A 15,713-nucleotide genomic window follows, 5' to 3' on the forward strand; every position below is an offset into this window, starting at 1 on the left:
TATAGTACAAAGTATAACCTTGGCATGGGTTGAATGTAAAAATGCCCATATAGCTGCAAAACAGTAGTAAAATTCAGTCTGTGACTTTGAAGTAGTGAAGGCTGAGTCACAGCCGAGTCATAGGTTCAGCATGGATTATCGCTGTGAAAAGGTACTGCTAGCATATTTAATTTATTTATATTTCATTTTTGTAGGTGTCTATCTGAGCACAGTTTATATCCTGAAAGAAGTCTAGAGAGAAAATGTTAACATTACCTAATGCAATACATAGTCAAAGTAAGCGAAGTCATGAAACTGATGTGGAAAATAGCCACTTTAATAATGATTGAAATCGTGAATTTGGCAGAGAAAATAACCACGGTGAACACATCTGTTGATGATGAACATAAATGTTTGAAATAATGCACAGTGAAATAATACATTAATAAAAACAGTGCATGCATGATATGCATATTAAGAGCATATTACTATGACGAGAGTTGAATAAAACAGAAAAACAATGAAGTAAAAAAGCTATAGATGATCTAAAAACAAATAGCACAGAATTATCTAAATATAGTAGTGTAATCCATTGGCCTCTTGGGTATAACTTGCAAAACATGCTGTTGGCAGTAATTAAAGTCTGTTGTCTGGAGTCAGGCTTATATTACATCATAATAACATGCATATTTTAATTTGTATTTTTCTTAATTGCCCTTTAGTGTAGTCATTTGAATGTTGTTTGATATCTTGTGGTGTTATAGCTAATCATAATCTGTCATTTGTTTATGTGGTCCAGTGGTGCAAGGTTTGATTCCCACAACCTCCACTGCCTATGTGTGTGACACTGTGCAAGTCACCAAACACTGCTCCTGGGCTGAGTCTGGAAAAGGTCTATGGAGATAAGTGCTGTACTTTGGAAAAAGCAATATTAACAAGCATCCCAGACTATGTTATCATTACAATTTTATGCTAATTAAAACCCCTAAAAGTTGGTACCACCTGCAGCTTGTCTCTGTGAAACAAAAAACAGTGAATGGCACCTTTTGAGGCATATTTGTTTTTCTCAATGCCATTTGCAAGAAAACCTTTTTGGCTGTCGTTTAAAGTCTCAGGCCGTTTCAGCATTTTGATTGTCACGGGCCCCTAAATCCACCACCAATTATCTGCCTATAATTTCCAAAAGACTTGTTTGTGTTTCCTTATTGGGAGTGACGAGATTCTGATGTTTCCCTTGGGACATTTTTGAATGGCCTTGATCCTGTTGCATGTGTGACTATAAATAAAACTGAGGACATTCCCTTGAATAGCAATGAAACAAAGTATTTCTTCCTAGTTTCAGCAATGGGCAAAAATAATCCATTTTAATGAGGTAACATTTTCATGCACAAGATTGTTGTGTAGTCCATCAACACTTGGCAAAAGACATTATTTAGCATGAAGACTAGAATGTTTAAGGACAGTTTAAGCAGGGGGAAATCAGCAGTGAAACTCTGTGTGTGTGTGTGTGTGTGTGTGTGTGTGTGTGTGTGTGTGTTTGTTTGTTTTCAGGATTAAAAAGACATTATGCATGAGCTGCTGTAACAAGAGGGAAGAGTTGAAAAATCCAGATGAAAGCAGTCCTGTTTCCTCCTGCGAGAGTCTACATAAACATATGCAAATCATTTCACTCTATGTCTACATGTACCTGTCTGTGCCTCTTTCAGTCTGTCACTGTCTTCCATAGCATATGCACAAATACCCCCCCACACACACAAACACACACACACACACACACACACACACACACAGTTATAAAATGGAAAAAGAAAACAGACAACTTGGAGGTTCGTACAAAGAGCTAAGAGTGCTGAAGTTCCTCTGTGTTTGTCCTGTGATTTCTGCACAAATACAGCTATAGATCATGTCCGTCACAGATATGTATGCTGACCTAGCTAGTACTGCAGTGTGGAAACTTTTTGGGAAGTGTACATGTGGTTTGAGTAAGCCCATTGAACAAAGACATTTTATTTCTAATCAGAGAAACTCTTTGGTGACACACCCAACCAGAATAACCCTTCTCATACAAGTGAACGCCTGCCCCTAAAACACAGAGTGTTTCAGGGCAACATACTTTTTCAGTACTGAAAAAATCATCTCCTGCAATTTAGCCATTGCCCAGGTTAGTCATACAAGGCTAGTAGCCTCTTTTCAGGAGAGACAGAAGGTGATATTTATACAATAGGGAAAATTTGGCCAGGGCGTTAGAGAACTCTTTCCAGTAGGTGCTGTAGGATCTTTTAATTCCACCTGAGCTACCACCATCTCAAGATGATGGGACTGCAGTTTAACATCTCATCCAAAGCACAGCACACTTAGGAGTGCAGCACCCCCTTATGCTGCATTGTAGTGTCAACAATTGATCTCTCTGGTGCAGGAATAGAACCCACAGCCTTTTTGCATCAAAGGTGAGTGTCCTACTTGTTTTGCTACTTACACAAATAAATTAATGAATGAACACATGAAAGCATACATACATACATAAACAAAGCATAGCCGATCTGAATAAATACATTTTAACAAAAGCTGTAATTTTGTAAAATCAGGGTAAATATGCATTTTTTAAAACTTAATTGTGGAACATCTGTTTGCAGAAGATGAATTGCTCCACCCCCCCCCAAAAAAAAAATTGAATGGTGTCAACACACATGGCATATGTCTGACTACACCCTTAATAACAACTGGTCTGTAAGGGTGAACATGTTGTTTATCCTACTGGTTATAGAAAAATAAGCTGCCCTTCATTATACAAGGACTCATGCATACCCAATTTATAGTAAGAGGGATGCCAACACAGAGAAAAATAATACCACACTGGCTTTTCCAGCTTCTGTGATTATTTTTAAACAGGCTTTCTTTGCTTGTGTGACTCTATCATATATTATAGGCCATGATAAAGGGAAAACATGTTTGTGCAATGGCTTTCTAAAATGCTGCTGGCAAGCTCATATTGAATAAGGAGGATTTCAAAAACCCTTGAAAGTGTCCACAGACCACACAGGCTAGCTTATAACACATGTCAATATTTGGGTCTGTTAAATCACAAAGAGTAGCATTGTCTGAGATCAGAATGCCAGCAGCTTTCTTCCAAAACACAAATGAAGATATTAAAGATTCAGAACCCATGGAGTACAGATCATCAGGAATGGTTTTCTTCCAACAATATACAGCCAGCTTAAACAGTGTTGCTTGCATCTGATTTTGTTAAAAAAAAAAAAAAAAAAACACGTGCTACAACTTATTTCCTGGTGGTCACCGAGAGAACTCAGTCAGCAATTTAGCAGGGATTATGTCTCCTTCCATTTGGTGCTTTTGTTATAATGTGCTTTCATGTTGTCTTTTTCCAGTACGCTCAAAGAAAGAATCCTTATGCACTCAGACATTTGAGGTGCGTAAGTTTGTGAAAGTACTTTAATCGAAAACCTTCTTCCTTGCCTGTTTCAGTAGCAAATACAGTATGAGATGTGCCCTGTCCAGAATGAGTTTTGAAGCCTTAAGCCCATTGGTTGCCAAGCTATTTTATTTATATACTTATGTATTTATTTATTTATCTTTGTTGACACGGAAAGTGTGACTGGGCAGAGTCCATTTTCAGCAGAGGCCTGGGGACAAAAGCTCCACCACAGTACATTTATATTAACAAGTACATTTCAGACAGTTCTCAGAAAAACAACAGTTATATTTCTCATGAAACAACAAACATAATTGCAAGACAGATATATACAGTACAATATTTACATCAAGAATTATGTCTATATGGTTGCTCCATTTGTAAAATCTTGCAAATGTAAATGGACTGATACTGCAGAAGGGAAACATTGTTGTAAAGAAATTTAGTGTTCTTACATTTCAGCAAAGATACTGCGGTGGTGGTGCTGCGGTAGCATTGTCGCCTCACAGTTAGACATTGCCCGTTCGATTCTCAGTTAGAGTGTCTTCTGTGTGGTGACATGCGTGAATGGGTGTTCCTTCGTTGAAGGCTGTGTGTTAGGCCTGGCAAACTAGCATGTAAAACTCTACTGCCAATCATTAGCGGACCGGAGTTCCGCTGTGGCTACCCCTAACCGGGAAAAGCCAAAAGACACAAACAAACATTTCAACAAAGAAAGTTTTTCAAGGAGGTCAAAATATGTAATGAGTTAAGTTATAAAATTATTTAGAAAGGGATATTTTAGTATTGCATTGATTTGTAAAATGTTCAAGAGGTATAGGGAAGTAAGTTATAAAGTTCGTTAGGAGGGGAGGGGAGATATTAGTTGTGTATAGGAGGACAGTAGTAACAGCATTAGGATTGATTCTGTTTAGATTGCCTGTTCCAAATTGGTGTATCTAGAAGGTTTATAACTTGGGTATACAAGAGATGCATGAGAGGAGTAGAGCAGTGGATGGGGGCAGTTAGAAAAATAGAAATATGAGAAGTGTTGTTTAAGGGTTCTGTAAAGAGATGTAGTCAAATGCAGGAGGGAAAGTTTTTAGGGGTGTAATGATTGAAGTAGAGGAGGGCAAAAAGTTAGTGATAAACAATAATAAGTTTGTGCTTTCACTAGCAGTCTCAACCTAGTAATAAACATGAGCATGACCAGGATTTGGTAAGGTATTGTTTGAGCGGGGTTTTATAGTTTGGGAGCTTGTTCATCATTTTTACTTGTATAGTGATGGTGTTCCAGAGTTTGGACATGTAACAAGAGTATACTGAGTCCCTCAATTAATTATTTGGTTTAGTAGAAGAAATTAGCAGAAATGTATCATCAGAACAGAGGTCCTGTGGGGGGGTGTAGGTCAATAATATATTTTTAATGCAGGGCATTGTTCAGGAAAATATATCAGTTTGTATACCATAAGTAGCTGGGAGTATGTTATGTAGCTGTTATATTCTAACCAGTTTAGCTGCTTTAAAGATGGGCACTGGTGAGCTCGGTGTGCAGTGCTGGTAGCAAATTTAGCTAGAGCTTAGGTTTGTAAGGATAGGTGAGGCATATAAGAGGGTTGGAAACAAATAGGATGAGGCTGGGTTTTTTCTTGCTGGCTCTGTAAGGTACTGTTTTGCCCTGTAAAAGAAGTCAAGTTGCTGGTGGGTCTTTTTAATTGTTTGAAGAATATGTTGATCAAATTTAAGATTGCCATCTATAATAATGCCCAGTAATTTAATTTCTGGTACTACCTCAGTTTTAATATTATTTTCAGGTGTAACCAAGAAATATTGTTTTTGATGGAGCTAGTGTTTTGGGGTAAAGAGTATCAGTTTTGTTTTATTAGGATTATGGAGTAAGTTTGTATTTTTTTCACCCAGGTTTTGATTGAAGAGAAAGAAATTTGGGTGATTGCTTGTAGTCAGGATATTGTGGAGGCTGTACATATTAATGTTGAATCATCTACATATTGTACTATATTTGCCTGGTGTGTGGCAATATGAAGCATGTTTATAAAAATATTAAAAAGAAGAGATCCTAGAATAAAGCCCCAAAGGACACCTATGGTAACTGGAAGAGAGGTCCTGTTGCCATTTGACTGCTTGTTGCTTTCCAGATAGATAACTAAGAAACCATTAAAGGAAGGAATGAGAGAGACCTATAGAAGAGAATTCACGGAGTAAATGCTGGTGTGATACAGTGTCAAAAGCTTTGGATAAGTCTAGGAACACAGTTGACACTACGTTACCATTGTTCCTATGCGGGTCTGAAACCATGCTGTGTTTCTGAGATCAGAATATTTGAATTTAGGTGATACAGAAGTTGTGCATGAATACATTTTTTTAAGTATTTTTGATAAGGGGGATAGAGGACCGCAATGGGTCTCTAGTTGTTAAACTCTGTAGATGTGCCACCTTTGTGTAAAGGTATAATAATGGACTTTTTCATATGAAATTAACGCATTTTTTTGAATATAGATCTATTTATCAGTATAAATACTGAAAAAGCAATTGCATCTGCAACCATTTTTAAGTAGTCTGAGGGGAGTTGGTCAGCAGCTAGGTGGTTGGTTTTAGCTTATGTAGGAGTTTTTGTAATAGTGGAGGTAGGTACTGTGCTGAAGTCAAATAGCTGAGGATGTTTAGCAGAAGTTGCAGGTACTGAGAGGGCAGTGGAAGTATTAATGTTTGTGAGGGACAATATAGTCTGTATAAAATAATTGTTAAATTGTGTGGGAATTGAATCTGTATTATTGTTGGATGTAGGGGTGGTGGTAGTAATTTTGCCTGGATGTGAAAGCTTGTTTATGGATGTCCAGAACAGTGTCAATGTTTATTTTGAAGGATGTTATAATATGTTTGCTTGTCATGTTTTATTTGGTATTTTGTCCTATTAGATAGTTGCCCAAAAGTTGAAATTTATTTTGTTTTCTATTTTTGTGCCACTCTTTCCATGCTTTTTCACATTGTAGCATTAATTTCTTAGTTTATTTTGTTAGCCATGGTGCAGGATTGGATTTGACCCTTTTAGTATGTAGTGGGGCAAGGTTATTGAGAATTTTGAGGAATATCTCATTAAAGAATGAGACAGCAGAGTCCAGGGGCATAGCTTTTAGTGTTTTTCCATTATATTCGCATAAGGATTTGAGGAAAAAAGTGTTTATCAATGCAAAAACAAATACTAGATTGTTGCATCCCTGTACAAATAATGCACATTATTATTATTGGATATTGCATGTTACTGGAAAGTGCATGGATGTATGGATGAAAAAACAATAGCCAAAATGACATATCATTGAGTGAAGAAAGAGACTAAGTAGTTGTTTAGAGGCGAGACAGAGCTGTGACACTTCAAGGTCCCATGCATGGTCACCATTTCAAAATAAGATTTGTGCAGTGAGCCTTTTCAACATTATTTAGTATTATTTGTAATGTCATGTTTTTGAGTATCCCTTCCCCCTTGCTAACTAAGTAGTTCTCAAAGGCCTATGGCTTATTTTGAGGAGATAAGTAATGTGGCATTTTATATAACCTTGGAGACATTAGTGGCCCAGTAAGGATCAGTGCTGTAAGCAAAAACAAATACATTTCTCTGCTCTCTTCTACCTGAAGAATCACTGTAAAGTGAACCTCTGACATGGAGTTTGTTGACATTCTGGTGTTTTGAAAAGATTCTGTGATGGTTACTGAAAGCCAATGACTCTCAGTGTTTGTAATCTGACATGGTGGAAACAGTTGACAAAGCTGAAACACAGGGCTTGAGCAATTTGTCAATGTGCCACAAGGGGCTGTTTGTGCATTATGTTCGAGGAGAGAGTTTGATGATGTGTGAGATGATGGAAGATAATAAATGCTAAAAGTAAATGGGAGTTTTGGAAAAGCCAATGAGAGCAGGAAATCTGGGATTAGCTGTAAACATTATGGAACTGCAGCTGCCTTTTTTTTTTTTTTTTGCTTCAGAGAAAGTGGTAAAAGTAAGACTTTTGTGCAAGTGGCAACAAAGCAGAAGTCCAGAGCTGACTCTTTTTTTTCTAAGAAAGAATATTATATTATAGTAGACAGGATCAAAGGTTAACTATCTACTGACGTGAGACATAATTTTTATGGACAGAAGTAATTCTGGGATTTAAAATCAAGAAAGTTGACTGACACAAACTGTGATATATCTGCTTTCAAATGCTAGGGTTTTAAAAACTGATTGAAAATGAGAATATTGTGGCTAGAGGGAGGCAGGGATAAAAGGACAACATTCTGGTTTAACAGGTAATAATATAATTTTTAAAACATGGGAGGAAAACAGAGGACTTGTATGATTTTTTTCCCCCAATTGCTGCCATTTTAACAGTGAGGATACCTAGTGTTTTATAATAAAATGAAGACACAGACGTGATAGAGAATAGTGCAAGAGACAGAAAAGGACAATATGGGCTTTTTTGGGGGAGGGGTCAGTAAAATGAATAGAAGGGAAGTTGAAGAAGCATTACAGTTTCGTAAGAGTGGTAAGGGTATAAGTTGTTAAAAAGCCTCATCTTGTAGTGCTGTGCTGAAATTCACTGGTTTCCACTTCCAGATCATTTGGTTTTAAGCAATCCACCTACCCAGGGAGTGTTTTGTGTCAAACATGATTTTAATTTGTGGATTTAGGAAATAAGGTAGAAAGGCAACAGACTGCAGACAATTAAGGCCAGATTCCAAAAAGGTTGCTCTCAGTGTAAGTCTGCCCTGATTCCAAAAGACCTGCACTCAGTGTAAGTTACATACTATAGCAATAACCCACGCCTGGGTGTGGGTAATGCTGGATTTACCCACGGTTGGTGTGGTTTGGTCACGAGGGCGAAGCAAAGACAGCCTTGGGTAAATACAGCATTACTCACACCGAAGTGGGTTATTGCTATTATACAATGACATTATTTAAGAAAAAAAAATACTTTTCGTAAATAATGGCATTGTATAATGCCTCATTGCAGCCCTTCCCGCAGCTGTCTGCTATTCTGCGGCAGTTCTGATGTACTGCGCATGCGTATGCGTATGCAGTACATCAGAGCTGTGGGTGGAAGCAATGGAGAAAGCAAGATCTCCTTTACAGACACAGACCAGATTCTAAAACGCCTGCTCTCTCAGCCTGTTCTCTGTGTAAGTGGTCACTTGCACTGAGAACAAGTCTTTTGGAATCTGTCCCTTTGTGTCTGTAAAGCAGGGAAAAAATATTTTGTTAGGGTCTGAACTGTCAGCTTTGTTCAAAGTAATGGTGCCTTATAGGTGGAATAACTTAGGAATCTAATGTATTTTAGCTGAGCCTCTTATTCTGGAAGAGCAATGTAGATTGTGTTCTTGCTGTCAAACAGTAGATCATCTCTTTGTCCCCTGCATCAGTATTGGAGGGATCATGGAGAAGGCATATGTTTCTGTATTCTGGAATGTCTTTAGGAAAATAATGCAACATTGTACTGGCTTTCTGGACAGGTTCACTCCTCCATGTCATTTGATGCCTATATTTGTGACATACTAAGTCTATCCAGATCACCAGCTTTATGTGGAGACACATATGAAAGCCCATTTTAAGAACATAAGATTTCAATAGGGCAGGAAGGAAAGGGGGAGGAGAATAAATTAGTGCATGTATGGTGATCTTGATAAACAGGTAAATTATGGAAGAGTTGGGAACTTAGTGTAGGCAGAGTCATCTTCAACATCTCTTGGTGAGGTTATTTCCATTTCCTTCAACCTTACTTGCCCCTCTCTACATGTGAGCCAACATGTTGCCTGTTGATACTGCACTAATGCAAACTAGCATTTTTAACCATAAGCAACTTTGGCTTCTGTAGAATATGCTCTAATAGCATGCATCTCCTCTCCTGTTAACTGAGAAATCAAAGGTATCAGCTGGTTTGCAGAAATAAATCACAGCATGTCTTGTGTTTTTGTAAAGTGACCATTAATGTTGAAATAGTCCTTTTTGTCTTTGCATTCTGCATCTGAATGCAGAAAGCTTTGTAAGTTTTGTTTTTCTTAACAGAAAAGACTACAATCACAATGCAAAATAAATTTCTCCAAAGAAGGTAGCAGTAAAACTTTTAAAAATGCTGAAGTATTTCACTTCTGCACTGACCTATCTCCAACACAATATACAGCTTTTCTGGATTTAGTATATATTTTATTAATTAGTCGTATATATATATATATATATATATATATATATATATATATATATATATGTGTGTGTGTGTGTGTATATACGGTAAAGCGTATTAGGGAAAGCAGTTATTTTCTTTTTCTTCACCACCCTAAACTTGTTCTTTCATTTCAATTCTTAGAGCAGCTGTATTTGTCAACTTTTTCAAATGCTGCATTTAGCCACTGAAAACTGCTGCTGGGCCTCTAAGAGGTCCTGCACTCCCCTCTAGTGGAATGTAGCTCTTATTACATTTGTCTACAACTGATTTTTTTTTTGCTAAGTACAATAGTCTTGAGTTCCATATATTTCCATCATGTTACTTAATGTTATTCAGCAGAAATGACATTTTACTCTTACACATGATGTTTAACAAAAATGAATACTAATGAAAGCAGCAACTAGTTATGGTGAAAATAAATGCACATCTTATTTTTTAAAATATATTTGTAGTGCTGAGCTGTTCTCCAGTTTACATATATATCTACTGCCGTTCATTTGTTTGCAAAAATAAAAACCACAGACATACATATATTATACTGTGATACCTGTAGTATCCTGTTTATGGCCAGAGGGGAACTAGAGTAGTACACAATGGGCACAACCACTGTCATTTGGAATGGCAAGCCTTCCCAGGGTATGCACACATGCACTCACTTACTCATGCAACACATGCACCTCTATGGGCACTTCAGAGAATTGCAAATTCAAATAATAATGTGTTTTTGGGATGTGGAAGTAAATGGAGTAACAATTGAAAACTCATTGGGAATGGAAACATGCAGACTGCACACAGAAATCTTGCAGCTGAAAACCAATGTGGAAAGCCAAAAGCTGTGAGGCACACATACACACACACACACACACACACACACACACCCACACACACACACACAGACACACATGCACATTCAAGCAAACACACACATGCCCAGTCATACAGACACAGACACACACACGCACACACACACACGTATGTACATGTATGCAAGTGTACTCACATGCACACGCATTAATAATTTATAATGTGTGTGTGTGTGTGTGTGTGTGTGTGTGTGTGTGTGTGTGTATCTACACATATGGTAAGTCATTTTAATACTATTTCTGTCAGTTGTTTTCATCACTATAACATATGTGGTGTTCTCAGATGTTTTTTTTTTTTTCAGCTTATTATAAGCACAGTTCTTCCTAAATAGGCTGTTTCTCCATGTTAGTAGGATAAACTCTCTTTGTTAAAAGGTGAATGTCTTTCACTCACTGTCTTTCCATTTCGGGTTACTATTTGAGGGCAGTAATTAGAACGTTTATAATTTGACTGTGCCAGGCCTTCTAGTCGAGTTCTTTTCTGTTCCTGGATGGCATTCGTGCACAATTGAATAGTTTTGTATTTGAAAGGATTTCGATGTTAATATGACAAATACATTTTTTACAAAAGTATCATTTTCTTTCTTTCTTTCTTTCTTTCTTTCTTTCTTTCTTTCTTTCTTTCTTTCTTTCTTTCTTTCTTTCTTTCTTTCTTTCTTTCTTTCTTCATGTGTTAACCAGATGAATTGATTTGTCTGTGGAACCTTAACTATGATCTGAGCCAGCATGTGATATCATAAAATAAAATATACAACAACACAACATATTAGCATATGAATGCACATATGTGTGTGTGTGTGTGTGTGTGTGTGTGTGTGTGTGTGTGTGTGTGTTATGTATATGCATGTTGTACATTAACAAAATACATGCACGATTCAGGCTGTAGAGAAGCTGCAGAGAGGCAGGGCAAGGAGCAGGAGATAGAATAAAAAAGCAAACAAAGAAGAGTAGAAATGGCAGAACAGATGAAGTAAATGAAAGTAAGTTGTTATGAACTGTTAGGAAGACACTTCCATTTTGAGATGGACTTAGGAGTGTACTTCAAAACTGGGAGAATCATGAACGGTTCCTGATGTCAGAATAGTTATACTGCAGATATCAGGTGCAAGCCCATGAAAGTTTTTTTCCCCCTCAGACAGGATAGAATCAGATGTGGCACAACTGTATTCACATAGGGAAAAGGAGCTGCAACATACAAACTAATCTTAAAATGAGTGCAAATTCAACTGTATGAACCTAAATTATGGCTTTACAATATTCTTCATAACAATAAGAGAGAGAGAATGCAAAGACATTGACTACTTCATCCTATTAGGCAGATTCTTTATTTCATATGAAAAGAAAGTACACATTAATAATAGGAGTCATGACAGATGAAGGAATGTTTAATATGGGGTGGTAAAATATCTCTATGTGTTTAAAGACTGTGTCTTCAGTGTACTACTGTGGCATTTATACATCCTTGATGAACAGATGGTTACAGTGATGCTGCTTCTTATAAAGGAGTGGGTAATACGTCGGAAGTGATGATTTGATAAATATGACAAGGTGCTAAGGAAAATTATGTTAATGCTACATAGTGGATGCAAGTCAGGATGAACTAAGCTACCTACAGATCATTAGTGATATGGCATTTGCATACAAAAAAATTGTTTGTCTGCATTAGCAATTTATAGGTTCACCACAGAGGTAGTAAAAACAGAGACAACAACAAGTAAACAGTTGTCATTATGTAGATTATAACAAAGCATTTGATAAGGTGTGGCGTAGTGAACCCAAAATGAAAATGAAATTCTGAACTTTAACTAGGCTGAGGCGATGTTGGCAGGAACCCTAGGCATAAGCTGGTAGGTGGTGCAATTGGCAGGTGAGTACAGTACTGGCATTGCGAATCACAGTTTCATAAATTAATGCCAATACTGCATTTGCAGTAATAGGTGAAGCACTCATTGTGCAGTCATTTAATGAGATTTAACTGCAGCAAGCTGCTTGTTACATTTCTAGCAAGCAAGTTGCTACTTCCAGGCTACTTTGAGAAGACCTTTGCTTTTTTTCTTCTCTTTAGCTGCAGTTATTGAAAGTTAACCTGTGCCTGTCTGGTGGGTTAAATGGCAATAAAACTGTACTATGACCTGAGAACAATAGGAACAATAATGCTGCTGGTGTCACAATGGTCAGGCTAGGGGCTTCAGCTGATCTCTTTATACACCACTGGTCTAGGTATAGCAAAATAAATAATAATGACACAAAATTACTTGTATGATAACTTCAAGGGAAGACTGTATACAGCTGCAGGAGAGACCATCCCTGTTATCCAAGTTATCACAAAAAACTGAAATTCATTACCTCTCAGTTGTTCACAAAGGCACTGAAACGTAAATGCAATATAATATATTTTATTGTACCAACATAGGTTTTGCAGTTACTCAAACTTTTGAGCTAACATCAACAGTAATTTAATTATCTTCATTTTTGATAACCCGGTTGGAGTCCATTTTCGCTAGGTGAGGGCTAAGAGCTGTATTTAATTAAGTGATTTACTTAGGGTCATACAGTTGTCAGATGGAATGTGAGGAAATCAAACACGGTACCACATGATAAAACATAAGATGGTTAGTGTAAGGAACTCATTGTATACAGAAATAAGAAAGACAGTAAGCATGAACTTTATCAAAAATGTATCAGTCAGGAACAGAGAAAACACAGATTTCACAATGTAGATGGGCGCATGAACCCGTCTTGCCTCTGCTTATCAACTGCGGCTATTTGCCTAACTGGCAAATCATCTTGTACCCGAATTCAAGGAAATGTTGGCAAAAAGTAGACTGATAAAAATACAAAGCTATGCAGGCTCAGCTTTGGAAACTGGGGGAGATGTCCATTGAAATTTAACTAAAAAGGGTTTACAAGGTGAAATTGTGATTTCTTCTTTTGTTTAAGATGCAACCATCATCCTTAGAAGGCAAAAGTTGTCCATAATGAAGTGAGCAAAGGGATGCAGGTATATAGATAAGTGCACAAGGAGATGGCAGTGAATTCCTGATTGCTTCTCCCCAGTTTGACTTCTGTTTGCCCTTACAGGTTCATAGGTTCATTGGTGATTACTATTCTTCGTAAAGGTATTTTAGAAGGTGTGATACCCCGATATTATTTTAGGGGGTATATTTAGGTTTGGGCATAAGTGATCAAGCATTTACAAGGGAGAACCTTTTTTACTTCAAAACTATGCAAAGTGGACACTAATCAGCTAAAGTAGCACGACTTGATGTGGGTAGCTACACCAAGTTTTCACCGGAGATTTCTATGACTCAGGTGTGTAAAATAGTTTTAACTTAACCCTCAGGAGTTTGTTTTTATTTGTTTTCTATTAAAACCGATTTTTGAAAGTAAGCATTTGCAGTGAGCTATGGTCCTTTTTAGCATATATTTGGTATATATTTTGGTTATTTGGTGGCATATACGCTTACAACTTAGTATTTAATATGACTCCGATTTGTTAAGCAGCTGAATATTTCTGACAGTTAGTGACTTAGGCACATAAGTAGACAACTTTCTCACAACAGTTTTTGTGGTAAGAAAATGCTGATAAGCAGCATAGTGCACAAAACATTAATCTATTAAGTGGTGAAAATTAAAGCAATGTATAAATAATATAAATACATGATCACCAGTACCTGCACAGACAGCATTTGATCAATTCTCCAAGTCTAATCACTGAAAATTGTACTGAAATTTTGTCAGAATACCAGAAATTAGTATGATACTATAGAAGATGAAGGGCATTATGAATAGCAAAATTATGCAATAAAAAGTATTTAATATGTCTGTGCATGTCTGTATGAATTTGTTATCTGGCTTGACCTCACTCATAGCCACACATCAGCACATTTGCTTTATAAATGTTTGGCATTTCCCCAAACTACTTACAATTTTTTTATGGGTGTTAAGCCTAGATTAGTAAATATTCCTGCTCAGTTACCAGATTCAAACAAACTGACTATACAAACATTAGAGTGTGAGAAAACACATTTTTGTGTGTATGTGCATGCATCTGTGGTGTGTGTGTGTGTGTGTGTGTGTGGGTATACGCATATGCTTTCACATGCTCACAAGTGAAGAATATCTGTTTTGACTGTCTATAGGCAGTGATCCACACACAATATCCTTGCCTTGTATTGTCAGAAATTCATTTCATATTGACTTTTTGAGTGTTGTTCTGTATTAATAGAAGGGAAATAGTGGAACAGGTTAACAGTTTCAATTGTCTGGGAGAGGTGGTTCTGAATGAAAAGTTAAAAGCTTGAAGCAGAGGGGCTTCAGACAAGTGGCACAGAGTGCCAGAGGTAATGTGTGACAGAAGAATGCCAAATAAGCTGAAAAGTGAGGTGTGCAAACAACAATGTGACCAGACTACTGCATGGTTCAGAAACAGGCACTGAAGGAAGACCTTTTGAGGAGGCTAGAGGTGATGGAGATGAAGTGTCTGTGATGGGTGGTAGGATGTGCTCTGTAGGACAGCAAAGAAGTGAGGACATCAGTGCTGAAGCCCAAATAGCTCCAACTACAGAGAATGCCAAAGACAACAGATTACAGTGGTTTAAGTACCTGTGCAGAAAAGCAGAAGCCAATCTGATGAAAAAGATTTGAAACAGACATGAAGGAGGCAAGAAGAAATAAAGGCATCTGACAAAGCAATGGATGGTCTGTGTGAGAGAAGACCTGCGACAATCAGGCACGACTTTCAAAAAAGAAGGAGAGTGGTATGATCAAGGTGAAATGGCAACAACTGATGCAATACCCTGACCCCATGTAGAAAATTGGAAAAAGGGGTCGATAGTGATGATGATGATTCTGTATTAATAGCATTTGCTTTAGTTTAACCAGAAATGGCAATTAAGCTAAAGATATACAACTGTGATATGCTCCTTAGCATATGTTTGTCATGGTAAAAGTAACCTTGTCACTTTTTTTATTTATGACTGTACATCAAGAAATGCTGGATTGTTTTGCACAAAATTGCTTTAGTACCAAGAAAGAGGTTGAGTAGTTCCCACTGTGGAGGACAGTAAGGTTGCTGCTTAAGAGATCTTCATATTTCTTAAATAGTAAATGTTCATTATTAAAAAAAAATAAAGAGTATTTTTATGTGTGTTTATAGTAATTCCTGCATTTCTACTCTGTAATGTGACATTTCAGGTTTGCTTAGTGAGGAATTCAGAACCATATGTTTTTCTGCCCATTGGTGTTTGA

General features: G+C 37.1%; 1 protein-coding gene across 1 annotated transcript in view; it reads left to right on the forward strand.

Annotated features, from left to right (window-relative positions):
- The window catches only part of IGFBP5 (insulin like growth factor binding protein 5), a 63,967-nt gene that overhangs the window by 31,768 nt on the left and 16,486 nt on the right, over window positions 1-15,713 (forward strand). The window lies entirely within an intron of this gene.

Source organism: Protopterus annectens, chromosome 6.part0 (assembly GCF_019279795.1).
Source record: "Protopterus annectens isolate FY-2018-M chromosome 6.part0, PAN1.0, whole genome shotgun sequence".
Taxonomy (NCBI): Eukaryota; Metazoa; Chordata; order Ceratodontiformes; family Protopteridae; genus Protopterus; species Protopterus annectens.